This window comes from Tursiops truncatus, chromosome 18 (assembly GCF_011762595.2).
Source record: "Tursiops truncatus isolate mTurTru1 chromosome 18, mTurTru1.mat.Y, whole genome shotgun sequence".
Lineage (NCBI taxonomy): Eukaryota > Metazoa > Chordata > Mammalia > Artiodactyla > Delphinidae > Tursiops > Tursiops truncatus.
Window position 1 is genome coordinate 7,670,914 of NC_047051.1, and position 16,274 is coordinate 7,687,187.

Here is a 16,274-nt window from a genome sequence, read left to right on the forward strand (position 1 = left end):
ACAGAGAGAGACTCTCACTGGCCCAGCTAATCTTTTCCGTAGTCCTCAGGTTGATGGACATCTTTTACTCCTCTAATCAGCTGTGGGCAAGAGGGTCAAGGGTACCTGATCAGCCTTTGGTAGGACAGAAGGAGCAGGGCTGGCCTTAATAATAATAATAACAACAGGGCTTCCCTGGTGGCGCACTGGTTGAGAGTCTGCCTGCCGATGCAGGGGACACGGGTTCATGCCCCGGTCCGGGAAGATCCCACATGCTGCGGAGCGGCTGGGCCCGTGAGCCATGGCCGCTGAGCCTGCATGTCCGGAGCCTGTGCTCCGCAACGGGAGAGGCCACAACAGTGAAAGGCCCGCGTACTGCAAAAAATAATAACAATAACAACAATAAGAATAGCTACCATACCTGGAGCACCTACTATGTGCCTTGAACTGCTCTAATTACTTGACATACATGATAACATTTCCTTCACTTTTTACCCTGTGAGATGGGCGCTATAATTACGACCACTTCGTTTGGGGAAATTTAATATTATGACCCATGTAGCTGTATGTCTACATTCTGCCACCCCAGAAAAAAAGGGTGAGTGTCTGCAACCCTTCCGTATCCCAACCTCTTCTCTCTCCTTCAGCCCCCCACACTGCAGAGGTTCGTGCTCTCATTTTAGTTGTCCCAAGTGCTTCATTTAAATGCCCCATGTCCAAAACCACCCTACTCCTTCTCCCCTCCCCCACTCATCCAAATCCTATTCCTCACGGTTCACTTCCAGCTCTCCGCCCCTCTCTTCACCTGACCCCAGCAAGCCTGGTGCGTTGTGTGAGGTCTGCCATTATTAGAGTGGTCTTTCCTCCAAGACAGATTTTATGTTCTTTTGGTTACAATGAAATAAAATTTCAAGGCACCAAGAGTGAGAAATTCTTCAAAGAGGCTCTGCAGACTCGATTCCTACATGCAACATCCAGGATGCTCTAAAGGCGGCCCTCTTAATCATCCAATAATCCTGAACCCTGACGAAGACACACAGTCTGCCCTAAGGCCTACAGCTGGGCCTCTGACGGGATAACTGGTCTACCTTTTTGTTCCTTTTCCCAGAGACTAAATATGGACCCAATCAGCTGAAATGAGATTACAAACTTCTTTTGCCTTACTTGGCAACCAAAGAGATGAGTTTTCCCCCCAACCTCTATGTTTCAAAAAGATCCAATAAGCAAGATCTTTAAATCAAGGAAGTTTAAGAAAGAGCAGTACTACTCTAAGAACAAATACAAAAGGGCATAGTACTTAAGTAAAAAGTCGCAAATCTATTTTTGCCTCTGTTTCCCTAAGATGGAAACACATGGAAAAACCAGCAATCCCAGGCACCTTCGGGGACTTTCCCCCATAACAGTGTTATCAAATTAACAGTAATTAGAATTACTGCTTAAACAACTTGTCATTTATACCTAATTACTACAGACTACAATAAAAATTATCATGACAGATTCACTTTGTTGTAAGCTTTATTTAATTACAATCCTTAACTTCCATGGATTTTGTCTTAATAGTTTACTGCCTACTTGTTACATTGTCTGTTCAGAACTGAAAACGTTTAAGAAACCAGTAGTTCTGGGGCTGTATCAGGGGTCTCTTTTTTCCCCCCCTTTACTTAAAGCAGAGTGGGAAGGGCTCAGTTTGATGCCTTCCGTCGTGGTCAGTTAAGGCAGAGATCCTGCCTCCACACCCCCAAAAGTCCTGGCCCGCTTTTGGTGCCACCTCTGAGAAGGGAATTGGACGTGGGGTCATGGGCAATGGGGGTGGAGGGGGACCCAAGTCTCCTTACCGAGACCCCTGACAGGACTGTGTCTCGGGATGGGGTCCGGGCAGCAACCTGAACGCAGTGGCGGTCCTGGGGGAGCCGCTAATGCTTCGAGCTCAGACTTGCCCCGCCGGACCTCGGCCTTCGGGGGAGCAGGGCTGCGGACGGCAGACGCCCCAGCCTGGCTGCCGCGGGCCTGCCTCACCCGGGGAAGATGCGCAGCCCCTCGATCGGAATCGAGGACGTGGCCCGGAGGTGGGTGCCGCCTCCACACCAGAGCCTGCGGACGGAAAGGGTGAGGGAGCGGCGATCGGACCGCCTTTGTGGGCCATGCGGGCTCTCGCGCAGGGCTTAGGGCTGCGCTGGAGCCCCCTAGGGTCCGTGGCCAGTGACACTGTTTAAAGCTGGGGTCCATATCAGGTGTGCTGTGACCTCCTCTTCCCACGGAAGACCCATCCAGACCCATCCGCCGTCTGCTGCTCCGTTACCGACCTTCCCAGCGGGAACGCACCTCGCTGAGCATCCCAAAATCGGCCGGGCCCAGCTTCTGCAGGTGTCTTTCCTTTCTCCTTTCCACACCTATCAACATTTTCCTTTCTTAGGTCCACCTCCTTTCAAGTCTCATTCTTTGCTTCCCAAGACCACAAATGCCTCTCCGGATAAATCAGATTCATGCTAATATGTTGAGGGTATGAATAAATTCCAATTAATCCATCTCATCTGATTTTAATTTGGCAAACATTTATGGAGCCGTATTTTATACCGAGCCCTAGAGAAAAACTCAAATTTAAACAAAATATAGCCCCTCAAGACCTTACACAACTAGCAGTTTTTCCTCAAAGGAAATGTTTTAGAGTACCAAAATGAGATTTTTTAAATTTAATAATGGTATATTTATGTTAATGTTCCCTGGAAATCTAACAAGCACATCGAACCCAACCGTGATTTCCTGATTACCATTGTTTTGGATGAGGCTAAAGAAGGTAATATGTACAATAAGTGAGTCTATTTAAAGAAAAATATTAAGTAAATGAATGAGAAAAATCTGTACAGATAATGGACTCATGACTAAGTTTTAGGAAAACAGGAGCTCAGTAAGAGAGAGAGATGTGTATCCAAAAACACGTGCCCCTGATGGGGAGACGGGGAGGGGGACATGACTTCTGGCTTTTGAGGACAAGGAAGGCTTCTCGGAGAAGGTGGCATATGAGATGGGCCTTCAAGGATCTCTAGGAGTTTTTCCAAGATATTACAAAGTGGAGGCCACCCCACGTGGAGGAAACAGCACACCAGGCTACCCAAGTGATTGAAGTAAACGGGGCCCGAGGAGCAGAAATGGGATGAATGCTGGACAGTGAGCTTGGAAATGGACGATGAGGAGATTAAAAAATAGGGAATTCCCTGGCGGTCCAGTGGTTGAGACTTCGCGCCTTCACTGCCGAGGGCCCGCCCAGGTTCGATCCCCGGTCAGGGAACTAAGATCCCACAAGCCGCGCGGCGGGGAAGAAAAAAAAAATTAGGGTTTTGTTCTTTTTGCCATTGTGACCTATGCAGATAATATATCAAAAGGAACTTTCCTCAGGGCAGGGATCTTCATAGTGAGGGCGAGATCAATTAATGGGTCAGGAGACTGATTTGCTGGAATATGACTGACATCTAAAACAATGACAGCTATTAGTTAATATCAGAGCGCATCTTCTGAATAAGCACAAGTCGTGTATTGGGAAACTTTTTTTGCCTAGTGTGCATTGAGTTATGATGTCAAACGGGTCAGAATATTTGAAACGAATTGCCCCCGTGTGATCTCAGCCACTGAGGTTCTTCCTGAACAATCTATTTCCGGTCACCTCTCAAGTCAGTGCATAGAGAGTTCAACCGTGTAGGTCGTACTCCGACCTTCACTTTGCCCAGCAAACACTTTTTCAGTCTTCCAGGCTTCCATGAGAACTTTTCAGTCATTGTCAGAGGTTATGGGACATTTCCTGGTTGAGGGTGACCTTTTCACCGACTGCGGCCAGGCCAGGTTTTGCTCCTTTGCTGACTGGGTTAGCCACACTGGAGCCTGTGGTGACCCAGGCCATATTGCTTGTAGCTGGGCTGTGTTTGACAGGGTGCCTCCGAGGCCTGAGGCTCCCCGTTGCCATCTCAGAACGGTGGCGGGATCTGCAGCTCCTGGCTCGAAGCCTGTGTGGGCTGGTGTGGAATCAAGGCTGTGCAGGAGGATGTGCGATGATGCCGCTTCAAAGGAAAAGGCATGGCTTCAGTGACACATATTTAAATGAGCTGTGGGAAAACGGGCACACAGCAGCTATTTTTTATTTGTGTTAGAACTACAAGAGCCAGAGCTGCTCACGGAGTACTGGCCTTGGATATAGATGAAGACTTTTTTTGCTCTGCCACTCACTTCCTTGGGGACTTGTCTTCTCCGGTCCTCAGCTTCCGCGCTGTAAGGAAGGGGCGTGACTATAACGGTTCTGAGACCCCTTCCAGCTCAGTTCTTCTCTATTTCTCCATCGCCTTGTTCTTAGTATAGGTCTGTTGCTTCTGTTCTCTCTCCACCCCCCAGTGCTCGTGGCAAACTGAGTGAATCCATCCTGGTTTTTCCCTGCCAAGAGCCTCAGAATCCTTCTCAACATAGTACTTGACTGCTACAACCGATCAGTGCACATGTGCAAGGTCAGCTTTGCCATTCTTATTTGCTAAGGCTGGCAGAAGCATTTCTCTTTTTTTTTTTTTTTTAACCACTGAGAGGCCACGGAATCTACCCAAGCAGCTGGAAAACAGCAAAGTATTCGTTTTAGGTTAATTTAGAGAAGCAAGCTGGGAAATGCTTGGGGTGCTCCTTGCAGCCCATTTGGATCCACTTTAAGACTTGTAGAGGGGACTTCCCTGGAGGTCCAGTGGTTAAGACTTCGCCTTCCAATGAAGGGGATGAGGGTTCGATTCCTGGTCGGGGAACTAAGATCCCACATGCCTCGTGGCCAAAAAACCAAAACATAAAACAGAAGCGATATTATAACAAATTCGATAAAGACTTTAAAAATGGTCCACATCAAAAAAATCTTAAAAAAAAAAAAACTTTGTGGAAGCTGTAGAATGTCCCTGTGGTGGGAAGTCTTTAATACTCACTGAATGAAGGAGGAGGTTTGACTCTTCAATTGTCACCGTACCTTTAACCGTATAACATATAATCATAACTAAAACAGCAAGGTAAAAACGCCTCCAAGTAAAGGGAAATTTGAGGTTCACTTCTAGGGGACTAGTCACTTGGGTTGAAACAATCCACTCTGACTGTTAGTCTCTCCAGAGGAGAGACATGAGTGATAGTGGACACTGGAGGTCTGGAAGTCCACACCCCTCCGGTCTACCCATCTGCCCGTGTTCTCTTGGGAGATGGAACAGGAACTGGCTGGGGACCTCCAGCAGAGGTGTGGCAGCAGAAAAGAGAGCTGGTATTAGGTCCTGGTGCCAGCACTTACTGGTTGTGAGAAAGTGGGCAAGTTAATTGAGCTCTCGGTGCCTCAATTTCCTGGTCTGTAAAATGGGGACCATAATACTGTCTCCCTCACAGAGTTGTTATGAAGATTAATGGAAACCTGCGGGTAAAGTATCCAGCAGTTTGTACATAATAAGCTCACATAAAGGTTAGATGTTAGTGGCGGTGCTGTTTAAGGCTGCATTAATTAGTTTAAAATGGAAGCCACCTTCTCATCTTCCTGCTTCTAAGATGGCTAAAAAGACAATCTTTTTTTTTTTTAAAGCCTCAGTTTATCATGAGTTTGAAAGTTCCTGGCAGAATCACCCAGGCCTTGTTTTTTTTTAGTTTTATTAGCAACTAATCAAGATGCTTTTTTTTTTTTTTTTTTCCATTTTTGCGGTACTCGGGCCTCTCACTGCTGTGGCCTCTCCCGCTGCGGAGCACAGGCTCCGGACGCGCAGGCTCAGAGGCCATGGCTCATGGGCCCAGCCACTCCGCGGCATGTGGGATCTTCCCGGACTGGGGCACGAACCCGTGTCCCCTGCATCGGCAGGCGGACTCCCAACCACCGCGCCACCAGGGAAGCCCCACAGGCCTTTTTTTGACTCTTCTTCCTGTGGTTATGATCTTGTGTCACACAAGAGAAAGGTCACTTTCACAGTCTAGGTTCACTGGAGAACTCCCTGCAGCCTCCCCTTTTCCTCTTCATCAGGACGATCCACCATGGGAGCCCCTAAATTTCAACCCAGAGAACCCCTCAAATCTTCTGGAGTTACTATCTCTTTTAAGAATCTTAAGACCACGGGATCGTAACTATCTGTTTTCTGAAGCTATAGAGACAGACACTCAAGGAACAGATTTTCAAAAGGATACTTTACTCAATTAATTAGTCAATTCCCTTGTCATAGATGTGAAGTTACCCCTAAACCATCCGGACCGAGGAGACTCTACAGTGAGAAGCAAAGAAATGTTGGGATGTAACCATAGGAGGGCTCATTTGCATTGCAAATGAGCAACCAGCCGGCAAATGAACCCTTATGGGAAAACCACTCTAATCATAAAAACTGCTTGCTTTCGGGGAGACTGCAGTGTAAGGACAAACAGAGTCACAGCTCCATGAACCCTCTGCAATATAGGATATTAGAGAATATCTAGGTAGGTTTCTCTGAAAATGCATTTGAATACAACAAAATGCATTGCTGGGCAATAGACAGTATGTTTAAAACTTGACTCCACAACTCTGGACTCAATTATTTATGGTTGTCACTATAGCTATGATAGTTTGGAAATAGTCAGGCTTTTCTCTGTTTTTATTTGTAGGAAAACAAGTCATTCAAGTGATGCAATGTGACTGGCTGTCGATGGCAGTTACAAATTTTCAAGCCCTGCCAAACACAGGAGTCCCCGAAAGGGACATATGTTTTCTCTGCTTTGTGTTCCAAATCTGCCTTAAAAACATGCAATTATGTGAAGGCCTGACTTATATTTTCAAGAAAGAGCACAATAATGGCTCTGTTTTGTAGCTGTGTTTCTCCAAAACGTATTTATATTGCTGCCTTTTCAAAAGAAGTTGGCTAATGATCACTGGATTTTTGCATTCCGTCACGACATATGAAAATTTGATTAGGGCTGTGAGATTTAAGAACTGATTTTTTAAGTGCAACAGAAATTTCGTTAACATCATTCGGTACTGCAGCCCTGAAAAGTCTTCTGTACTTAGGGTTAAGGTTAGGGTTTTCATTCACTTCCTTATTTTTGTGGACAGTGGGAGAAGGGGAGGCCGGAAGCACGTGTATTTGTAACAGGAGGCCAAGATGGAATAGAATGACCAGGATAACAGAGAGCAAAGCTTGGAAGGTGCCAGAGGCTGTAGGTGTGTCATGAGCAAATAAATAGGAAGCAGGCTGGGTAGGATATTTTGGGGGATAGAAGGATGGCTCTGGGGAGAAGTTGTGAAGGGAGAGAGTGAGGCTTTTTGGTCACATTTTATACTTAACTGAAAATTGCTGTAAAACCTTTCATAAATTATATAATCACTGGCTTTGGTTTCATGCCCTTCATTACTATTATTAGTGATGGCATTCACTTCACTCTCGCAGAAGCATTTCTAGTAAATTTAAGGAGAGAAGATGAATTAGTCTCTTTCTGGATTGGGGAGCCCCCTCCTGGGAGGTAGGCAATTTTTTGTTATTTGTTCTTTTTCAGAAATGGAGGTAGAGAAGGGTGAAAGGCCCATTTCACATAATAAGGTGGTTAGTGGACAAGTAATGATCATGATATAAATTTCAGGAAATTCTGAAGCTAAGAGAAAAAGATATTCAGGGGCAGTGGAAGGATAGAAGTCTGCGGTAAGGATAACATATATGCAGTATGTTTTGACTGCTTTGTACAAATCTAGAGTCACCACTTTTTAGGGATATAAGTGTTTTCAGCAATATAAATTTAGGAATAAATGTCTTATGTATAGACTCATAAAGCATACTGTGTATTTAATTGTAAAGGCTCAGAAAAATACAATATGAAAACTGAAATAATACCATGTTTTCCCCATAATATTCCAACCTTAAGGGGAATAATTTTCAAATCCTTAAAAAATTGTTTCACCCTCTGGAAGTCACATCTGGGATGTAGGATAAGAAGTCACATGCTCTTAGAGGCAACATCTTCTTGTTAGGTCTCAGATTCAAGCACATTTTTCCCATACATGTTGTGTGTGAGCCTGATATGAGCTTGGTATAGTCTCACTGCTTCTTTGGATGCTGGCGTAGTCTAAGAAAATGTTGAATTCATTCAGTGGTAATATCTCTTACTGGGGAGGGCAAATGGCCCCTCAGTGTGATGGAATCATCTTTCATGTGTAGTCAAATATTGTTGGGGTCTTTCTCCCAGTCAGCTTTTTAAACATTACCTCCTGGGCTCAGGTCTTGCCAAAAGAGCCCTACCGGGAAATTTTAAGCAGAAACTTCAGGAGGAGTGTTTTCCCCTTCTAGAGCTAGGTTTCCAATTTTGTTCCTTGGTGAAAGCAAGTTCAAAAGTAATTATTGAGTCATTTAGGACAGAACTTGAAAGGTGCTTCAACTTTACAAAATTGTGGATCTCCCAGGAACTTTGGTGTCAGTCTGAGTTTTATGGTAAAGGCCACCACCTTGGAAGCTTGGAGGTGGTCAGAGAGATTTCAGAAGATGATCCTGTTGGGGAAATAGCCTATTTCCTCCTTTGCTATCTTCCTCGGGCCTCAGGAGATGGTGCAAGAACGTCAGAGCTCAGCTCGGCTCTACCCACTGGTGACAGTTTATTCATTCTTTCTAAGCCGGAAGTTTAAGGATTTTCATTTATAAAAGCCAAATTGCTGAGATAGTAGCTAAGAGACTGGAGGTGAGGCAGAGGCATTCTCTGGGGAATCTGTTTATTGAGCTAAGGACAGGGGACTAAAAGGTAACCAAATTCCCTAACACCAAGGGTACCAAGAGCCTCTGACCATAGCTTCAGAAAATTTACCCCAGAAAAAGAGGCCACAGATCAGTTCCCCCAGGGCCTCCTCCTGTTTCAGCCTGGGGTGAGCTGGACCAAGGAGCAGAGGATGCGGCACTAGGCAGTTCTGATGCGCTGGACTCCTGACAGGGAAGAGAGCGTCTTTGGAATGTGATCTGGCAAAATATTTTCACTCTCCCTTTTCTCATATCAGTCCCGTCCCTGATCTTTTCTTTCCCAAGTCAATGTCTATCCTCTCCTTTCTTTCCACCACCCGCCACCTCTTCCTTCCTTCCAGCCCAGTTGAGCCAAGCCTACCCCAGAACTTGGGGCTGAGGAATCAGCTGAATTGGAGTAGACACTGGGAACAGTGACGGTTGGAACAGCCTAAGTGTTACTCAGAGGCTTAGCCACCCCATATTGGCCTCCCATAGAGAGAGGAATTATGGGTTTCCAGAAATTGCATGTTATGGGCATTACTATTAGCATTATATGTTTTTAATTTATTTTCTTTTTGTTTTGATGAGATTGAACATCAAGTGACCCTTGAAGAGCTACAACACTTAAATGCACTCTTTCAGGTAGGAATTGAGCAGGTGAGCTTTCTAATTTGATTCTTTTTTTTTTTTTTTTTGCGGTATGTGGGCCTCTCACTGTTGTGGCCTCTCCCGTTGCAGAGCACAGGCCTCAGCCTGTGCTCATGGGCCCAGCCGCTCCGCGGCATGTGGGATCTTCCCGGACCGGGGCACGAACCCGTGTCCCCTGCAACGGCAGGTGGACTCTCAACCACTGCGCCACCAGGGAAGCCCTTGATTCTCTTTTTGATGGTTGATTTTTCAGTGAAAAGTACATGCCTTTTAATTCCTACAAAATGGCAAGGAAGAATAAATTCTCTGTAATTGTCACTTCTTAATGGAATTAGAAACAAAGTATGAATGCATCAGAGAAATGAACAAAAGGGATAGCACGCTAGAAGTTGACAGAGTTCAGGTAGGTCCAATTAGACATTCCATTCTTTGGACTCTTACACCCAGACTAAACAAAATGCAACTATGTTCAGAGCTAACTATTGGTTTTCCCTCCTAGGAGTATGAGAAGAGAGGAAGGCTGCTGGATATGGAAAGTTAAAAATGCATAATGAAGCAAGCATGAGGTCACAGAAGAAAGTAGATGGGTTTTAGAAATGTTGGATCATTGAAACCACGGTGAAAATTTCAACCATAGGAACCAATTAGGCTTGATGACCTATCTGTACAATCACTCTCAGCTCTGAACTGTGATTTCTGCTAACACCCAGCCGACCTACTGAACAACAGTTCATATAGGAAAATAGTTTTAAATTACTTAGTACACGAGGCCAACAAGATACTTAGAGACTTTTCTGGAAAAGGAGAAAAAGGCTCTTATTAGATCACTGGTTATTTCCATGTGGGTTGTTTCCAAAGAGTTGGGACACTTTTCCCACCCCCAAGCTGCTGGAATTAAGGATTTTAAATATTTTCTCTGCAGTCCTGTTTAGCCCAGTTTTTAGCCCAGAATATGAAATCTTATTGAATATCTTAGCCTGTTCAGGCTGCTGTTAAAAAACAAACAAACAAACCATAAAATGAGAAGCTTATAAACAACAAGCATTTGTTTCTTACAGTTCCAGAGGCTGGAACTGACGTCAGGGTGCTCTCAGGGTCAGGGAGGGCCCTCTTCCAGGCTGCAGACTTCTCGTTGGATCCTAGCAGGGCGGAAGGGGTGAGGGAGCTCACTGGGGTCCCTTCAGTAAGATCACAAATCCTACTCTTGAGGGCTCCACGTTCATGCCCTAAGCACCTCCCAAAGCCTCACCTACTAATGCCATCACATTGGCCATTAGGGTTTCAACATATGAATTTGGCCGGGAGGCGGGGACACAAAACTCCAACAGAGCAATGAACAAGGCTGTATTCATAAGATAAAATACATAGGATAACAGGAGAGGCTGTTTAAGCTCTACTTGCTAAGGTTTCATGATTACATCTTAAACTATAGAAAAAAATTATTCAAGGTAATGCACTATGATCTTGTCCCTGGAGTTTAAACAAAATCCCACCATCGTCAGACTGCAGGCTGGTGAGGTCCCCAATGCCCCTTCTGAGTTACAAAGCCCTCGGTTTCCATGGCTCAAGTGGAAGTTTATGTGTGTTTAGAGTTTCATCTGCTGTGGAGAAGTGATCATTAAAAATCACCCGTCTTTTAAAAATATCTACTCTGTATGCATAATATTAAACAAAAAACTATGGGGTAGAGAGAGGAGTGTTTTCAATGGATAAATTATCAGGTGTTTTAACAACATCCCAGATCTTTTTAGCCAAAGCAGTCTAATTACCTGCATTTTTAGCATGCCTGCCCCCCCTAGTCAGTGATCTACTCATTCTCTTCTCCTCTCATGCATTCATTCACTCACTCATTTATTCATTCAATAAACATTTACTAGCGACACAGCATCAGTCAAGTGGACTCTGCCCTCGGGGAGGTCAGAGCTGGCCTAGAATTCAGCCTGGGTGCTACGCGAGCATCTAAAGCAGACCAGGGAGCCAGGAGGGTCTCCTGGAGGAGATGAACCTTGGGCTGCGTTTTCAGGGGCACAATATACAGGGTGAGTGTTTCAGATATGGGTGCCACCTAGAGGAATGGGGGTCTTACACCAAAACTTGTGGTTCCCGTGGGGAGCAGAGAAGGTGATGCCCTATTTTCCTATTCCCGTATCTTCCCACGTGCTGTTCCCTTGCCTAGAATACTCTCCTCCCATTTTTTGCCTGAGTACTAATTCTCCCTGGATTCTGGTTTTTCTTATGTTCCCAGAATTTAGGACCATGCCTGGCCCATACAGATGTCCAATAAATGCTGTTAAATGAATGACTGACTTTAATGCAGTACAGTCATCATGGACTCAGACGAGGCTGTCCTAACTTTCCTAGAAAGAAGTAGCTGCTCTTCCTTTTAACCTGATAGTGGTCCGCAGTTTCCTGTAACACAGAATTTGTTTTGGGCACTGCATTGCTGCTTTGCTGTGACCCTGCTGGACAGCGAACGCCATGAGGGCAAGTAAGGCATCTCTCAGCTCTGAAGCTGCAGCATCTGACACAGGGCTTGTCATGCCACTGGTGCTCAATGAGTGAGCGATGTGAGGAGGAAGTGGTCCGGTGTCTCTCACATAATCATGCTGAGAAGGCAGTTCCCCAGGGCAGGGCCAGAGGCTGTTCATGCAGACCCCAGTGCCCCTTTCGCTGTGACTGATGGGGGAGGCTGCATCTCTCTGGGCAGAGCCACGGTGCTGCAAGACCAAGGAGTGGCCGTACGATGGCCCATGTACTGCCCGAGGGCCCACTCCCACTGTGGTCCACAACACTGCACGGCCCTTGCCTCATGCCACCTTGTCCGGAGCTCCAAGTTGCCCAGGTGGACCCACACCTGTCCCAGGCTCTGCTTTTGGTGACAGGGGTGGTCTGGGTGGGCAGCCCGAGCCCAGGCAGTGACTGCCCCCCTCCTGAGCTTTTCTGTTTCCTGTTGCATCTCTCATCCTAATCTCTCGGGAAGCCATCCCTCTAGGTGTTTGGGTCTGTTCGGACTTTCGTTCCACAAATATTTGTTACTTATTATGTGCGTGGTACTGCCTAGTTGCCATGGTAATGTCTGCGCTGCAGCCACACCCAGGGCTGTGAGATGTCTCCTTTGGAGCATGATGTAGAGGGAACTGGGTCTGAGCTCAGTCCCACAGCCAGGGTCTCTCCTCACGACCCCTACACTGGCACTGGGTATCGACTCACCAAGGGGCAATGCCCTGGTGTCTTGAAATAAGGCATCATCTCAGTTTTTCCATTTGGTATCATTACTGAGCAAAGGCAAACACCCCTGAGACTTATAAGAGAAAAGCCAACACCGCACTCCCCAAAATAGACATAAAACCTGACCATCTCTGTTGAAGCTGCAATTATGGAATCCTGGGGTTTGAAAGGACCTTAGAGGTCACTTAGTATATAACCACTTCAATGCACAGATTCTATTCTCTGCTAAGCCAGGAGCCAGCATACGCTTGAATACCTTCAGCTTAAGGGAACTCGATACTTTATAAGGTAGCCCGTTTCAAGGTTGGAGAGCTCTGACCTTAAATTTGTTTTTTTCCCTTTATGAGCTGAAATTGGTCTTTCTTGACATCCTACCCATTAGCCCAGTTTCTAAGCTTCTGCACCACTCTCTGAGTTATCCATGGCACCAGAACAAAATTACCACAAACTCAGCAGCTTAAAACTACACATGTATTATCTCTCAGTGTTTGTAAGTTAGGCATCCAGTCCTGGCTTAGCTGGATTCTCTGCTTCAGGGTGTCTCGCGAGGCTATAGCAAGGTGGTAGCTATGCTAGGGTCTCATCTGAAAGCTTGACTGGGGAACAGGGCACTTCCAAGGACACATGGTCTCTGCCATGTTTCTTGCGGGTTGTTGGACTAAGGCCTCAGTTCCTTGCTGGCTGTTGGCCATTTCCACGTAGGCGCCTCTATAGGGTAGCTCATGGCTTGGCAGCCAGCTTCCTCAAAGCCAGCTAGGGAGAGGGACAGCCTACCAGAAGTTACGGTTGGTTACCAGCAAGTTACTCAAAGAGAGGGGGTTTTATCGGCCTGAATACCAAGAGGAAGGGATCGTGGGATCCATCTTATCGTCTGCCTGTTACAGCCACACAGAAGGAATCTACTCTCTCTCCCACACAATGATCCTTCTAACACTTGAAAGTAATTCTTATGACTTGCGCACCTTTTTGTCCTGGCTACACCCAAGTGAGTATCCTCACCATCCCAACCACTGTCCTCAGAATTTGCTTTGCTGTGTATCTCAAAGTGGGGATACACTCAAAGATACTGATACACTTTGAGTTTCAGTGTCTCAAACTGAAACTCAGTTCAGTCCTCTGGCTGGAACTGACTAGGGTGGAGTGGGACCCCCTGGGAGCATAAGCCCTGGGAGACCCACAGCTCCTCCTACTCATTAAGGCTTGATTTCAAACATAGACATTCGAGGAGCTCAGCCTCTTGCTGGGGAAGAGTTCTGGTGTCAGTGCACTGAATTCAGATTAACAGTCCTATTAATGTTTTGGAGCAAACATTCCAGAGATCTTAGAGTAGTATGCGTTTTTGAATATGAAAATTGGAAAAATGAATATCTTCCCCCTCCTGTATCCTGTCGCCCACCAATCTAGTGAATAGTTTACTCTAAACGCAGATTGATTTTTTTCTCTCTAGAGTATTGAACAAATAGAACAACTTTTCATGAAAATAGACTATGAAGCAGTGGGTAGAATTCAGTGGGTAAGTTGGGTTGTGTTTTGTGAGTCAGACTTGAAGTTAGTGAGGAAAATGTATAAAATGTTTGGTTCTGAGCCTTTCTGGAGTACCCTATGCCCCTCAGTACCCTTGCCAAGTTGAAGTTGAACCAAGGGGACATGCATATTCACAATTTTCAAGTTCTCGTAATGTCAGGATATGCCTGGAATAGCTTCACTAGGAATTGCAGTAGCTCAGGCAAGTTCCAAGAAGGCATTCCTAAAACCAGGAAATGAAGGCTACATCTGCCACCTTACCCAAAAGCAAAAGTGAAACACCGGTGAGCAAGAAATCCTGCGAACAAGCAACACCTGGCGATAATCAGATCACTGACACATGGAAAGTGTTTAGAACAGGGGCAGCCACAGAGTAATTTCTCAACAAATGTTATCATCATCGTCATTATTAATGTTTCCCAATTTGGGTTGTATAATGAGGAGCTGAGACATCTGCTTTTAAAATTCTCTGCCATTGTGCATCAGTATCCTATTGTTCTAGGATGAATCAAGTTCTAAAATGACAAGCTGAGCGGCATTCACCTCTATTCAGACCTCGGGCCAGTGCCCCAACCAAAGCAAATACAGTGTTTTCACTGTCATCTCATTTGAAAGGGAACAGTCAGGATTCCAGGGAAGAGAAGGGAAGACTCTAGTGAGTTAGGGCTTTGGGGGAAGCGGAGAGAAAATGGAGATGTTCCCAGGCCCTACAGGCACGCCCACCCCTTCCCCAGACCGCAGGTCGGCTTTTCCCTACGTGCACTGCCGAGATTCGAAATGAGGCGTACATCCTGGTGGGTCAGAACTGTGCAGTCAGACCAATGGGGGCTCAAGTCTCAGGCCAGCCACTTACTAGTAGTTTGATCTTAGGCAGATTATTTAGCCTTTCTAGGCTTGAGTTCCCCAATTTGTAAAATGAGGAGAGTAACAGTACCTACCTTATCCAGCTATGGCAAGAAGGGAGGCGAAGGTCCACATTGCACGGAACAGGGTATGTGCTCAACCCTCACATCATCTTTACACAGAGAGACTGGGCAGGGAAGCGAGACACTGAGTAGCGGATTTCCAGCCCTAGCCGAACAGGCGCACCCCAGTCATTAGCCCCGAGTTTTTGGCAACCAAGTTCACATCGATAAGCTACTAATTATGTCAGGACTTATCCATGTCCTGAGGATAAAGAGAACTTTTGAAAGACAGTAGACGTTTACTGAATTTTCCTTTCTTCACCAGGATGGCTTCTGCACGTACCTGCAGTTAGTGTATTCAGAGCAAGCTGGTGCTCTGGCTCGCCAGAAAGAGGTTTCCTCCCAGCTGCCTGCTGTGCTGCGAGGGCTGTCGTATGGGGGTCCCGTGCTGTGCATTCTCTCTGCGCCTGACGACACCTTAATCATGATCAGAGAAGATGGGGCCGTTTATTTCTGGTCCCTGCAGCTGAAGTTGAAAAGAAGAAAGCGGGTTTTTGTATGTGATTCTCATTTGATAAGGATGCTGAGTGCTCCAGTTTGATTTTATTTGCTATTTTAAACTGCTCCTCGAGTGGCATGATTACAGAAATTGTGTCCTTGAAGATAATATATTCATGTTGGATTTTGCCAGTCTATGGAATGCAAATAAAATATGATCTCTATATGTAGTGCGAGATAATTCCTCTTTTTGCTTCTAAATCAGATGGATGAATTACACGTGATTCCATCATGTACTTGATCATATGTCTTAATGAATGACAAATGGAAAAGAATTTTTCTCCCTGTTAATGGTTATTTCAGTTTAGGTTGCTCTGTGAGGGTTTCTCCTTAGAGAACTTACAGAATCACAGAATCAGAAATTCAGAAGGCAAGAAGCATTTGGGAACTACACTTAGGATAGGAATAACAATACCTGACCCATTCCAGAATATATTCTATCTTTAAAGTCTTTCTTTTATTATCTCACTCAACAAATAGTTGAGCCCTTGTCACTGCTCAGGTTCTGTGCTGTGTGCTGGGGGTACAGACACCCATTTCTGCCCTCAGGAAACTTATCATCCACCCTAGAAGTTACAGCTAAACAATAACCCTCAGGCTGCCAAATAAGCCTGCTCTAGAGAGAGAGAATAAAGGTGGTTCTTCAAATCTATATAGCAAGTTCTCTATATAGGCAGACCCTGTTTTATTGCATCTCACAGATACTGCATTTTTTTTTACAAATTGAACGTTT

The 16,274-nt window shown here is 45.6% G+C and overlaps 2 long non-coding RNA genes across 2 annotated transcripts in view; one reads left to right on the forward strand and one right to left on the reverse strand.

Annotated features, from left to right (window-relative positions):
- LOC109550240 (uncharacterized) overlaps window positions 1-15,448 on the forward strand; it is a 51,421-nt gene extending 35,973 nt beyond the window's left edge. Inside the window, exons 4-5 of the long non-coding RNA XR_004522984.2 lie at window positions 9,267-9,320; window positions 9,826-15,448. This is a non-coding gene — a long non-coding RNA (uncharacterized lncRNA). The remainder of the gene's footprint in view (window positions 1-9,266; window positions 9,321-9,825) is intronic.
- Window positions 1-16,274, reverse strand: part of LOC117308808 (uncharacterized) — a 143,134-nt gene that overhangs the window by 42,226 nt on the left and 84,634 nt on the right. The window contains exon 3 of the long non-coding RNA XR_012327570.1: window positions 15,327-15,509. This is a non-coding gene — a long non-coding RNA (uncharacterized lncRNA). The remainder of the gene's footprint in view (window positions 1-15,326; window positions 15,510-16,274) is intronic.